This window comes from Pezoporus occidentalis, unplaced genomic scaffold (genome assembly GCF_034315485.1).
Source record: "Pezoporus occidentalis ecotype Australia unplaced genomic scaffold, CSIRO_AGI_Poc_V1 ctg183, whole genome shotgun sequence".
In the NCBI taxonomy this organism is placed as follows: Eukaryota; Metazoa; Chordata; class Aves; order Psittaciformes; family Psittacidae; genus Pezoporus; species Pezoporus occidentalis.
In genome coordinates, this window is record NW_026913673.1 from 2,366,035 (window position 1) to 2,368,177 (window position 2,143).

At 68.8% G+C, this 2,143-nt stretch overlaps 1 long non-coding RNA gene across 1 annotated transcript; it reads right to left on the reverse strand.

The window, feature by feature from the left end:
- On the reverse strand, positions 1–2,026 carry LOC134162114 (uncharacterized). Its single transcript, XR_009964207.1, has 2 exons — positions 1,936–2,026; positions 1–301 (listed from the first exon to the last, which is right to left on the reverse strand). It is a non-coding gene; the product is annotated as an uncharacterized LOC134162114 (long non-coding RNA).
- Positions 2,027–2,143: the final 117 nt, after the last annotated feature.

Below are 2,143 nucleotides of genomic sequence, written 5' to 3' on the forward strand. Positions count from 1 at the left end.
TGTTGAGGAGCACATAAAGTTTAATGCCTCTTTTGGTCTTCTCTAGGCAGCCCTCAGCTCAGCACCACGGCTCTGTCTGAAGGAGACGCCTTCATCCCGGTTACACTCATCCTCAGCCTTCAAACGCTGCTCATCCCGGTTGCTGAGGGCGCAGGTCCGGCCAGCATCCAAGGTCCCGGTGATGAGTGTGGCTACATTCAACAGTTCTTCAACTGGCAGCTTTAGCTACTAGAGAAGGACATAAAGCTTGCCACTGAAGAACTGGTGCTGGTTAGCCAGGAGCGGGGCGCTGGGACAGCACCTGAGGAGGGAACGCACACGGTTAGAGCCAGGATTGAACCGCACCGAGCAAAGACATCACCCCGCAGCAGCCACCTCATCCCTACCGCGGTGCCGAGCCCACAGGGCAACCCCTTGAGCATCACAGGGGATCCAAAGGCAGCTCCAACCTCGACCTTGACTCTTCCCATCTCCCAACGCAGCCGCTGTGAGAGCTCCATCAGGGCAGGGAAATCAAGGCCCTTTGTGCCAGGAAATAGGAGACAAAAGGACCTGCTCCGGCACGGACCGCAGGTAGGGGTTATGGCATTCCCTGCCTGCTCACCTCGGGCATCCGAGCTGGCACGATCCCAGCTGGCCGGGGGCCAGGGAACACACTTTGGCAGGGCGCCGCTGCCAAGCCCCCGGCGGGGGAATTTCGGGAAGCTCAGCTTTATTCCATGCCGTTCTGATGGAGGACGAAGGCACCAACCCCCGGCGCTGGCGCGGGACCCTGCTGCTTCCCGAGCCGCATGCGAAAACATCCCTTTTCCCCCAAAACGCTTTGGATGCTGGGGATTGAGATCCAGGAAACCCCCAGCGTTCAGCCCCGATGGAGGGGACCCCTGTCTCGGTCACAGCCCCACAGCATCCCCCCCCTCCCCATAGGCACTCAGCATCCCGGCTGGCCCCCAAGCCTTGCTGGGGTAAAGCCGGGTCCCGGTGCTGGCGGCCGGGAAGCAGCAGCGGCGGTGGCGGCGGGGCCTGGCGGGAATGCCGAGCATTCCTGGCGTGCCGGGTACATCTGGTCCGGATTCCAACGAGCGGGTCCCGGCCCTGCTCCACCCCCGCCGGGCCGTGAATCAGCACCCGCCGCTCAGACACCGGCCCCGCCGGCACCGGGAGAGGGGGGGGGCTCTGCAAGCACCGCCGGGGGGGGGAATCTACCGGTAACAGCGCTCACCCCCAACCCTTCTCGGTACCGACAGACCCCATCAGCACCGGGGAGGGCCCCGGTGGGAGCTCGCCCCGTTAACAACGCCCGCTGTACCCCCGCTGAGTGCCCCCCTCCCGGTGTAACCGGGTCACCCCCCCCCCCAATATCTCTCCTCTCGGTAGAACCAACTCCCACCCCCTCGCAAACGGAGCCAGCTCCCCCCCCCCCTTTCCCCCGTCCCCCCCGGTAACCCCGGTCCCTCCACTCCCCCCCATGGGGCACCCCACGGACCCTTCCTCCCCCTCGGCTGCCCGGGATGCTCCGGTCCGTGCCCACGGCGGGGAGCGGCCGCGGGTCAAAGTCTGCCCAGCCCGGTCCCGGAGTGAAGGTCACCCCCGGGGCGGCCACCGCCCGGCGCGGGGCGGCCCCGGCCGCGGCCCCGCCCGCCTCCACCGGGACCCCCGGGGGCCGAGAACCGCGCCCCGGTCCCACTCTTTACCCACACCCCCTTTCGCTCCGCCGCTACCGGCAGTGAAGCCGCTCGGCCCAGGCGGAGCCTTAAAGCGCTGGGACCGAACCGAGCCGGGCCGGGCCCTGCTGCACCGCCCTACCCCGGGGAAAGGTGACCTTCCCCGGCAGGACCGCGGCGGGGATACCGGGACCCCGGACCCCCGGGGCGGGGGGGGCACTCGGCCGCCCTTAACGCTTGTCCCAGCGCGGCTCCACCGGACCGGACCTACCTGAGGGGCTCGGCCCGACCCAGCGCCCCGCTGGGCCCGCTCCGCTCCGGTCCAACCCGTCCCGGTGCCGGTGCCGTCGCCTCCCTCCCTCCCGCCGGCGGCGGCTCCCGTCTCTGATCAGCTGGCGGAGTCATGACGCAGCCACCCACCAACCCCACCCCTGACCAATCACCGCCCCGCCCCAGCCGCGCCCCGCCCACCGCCGCGA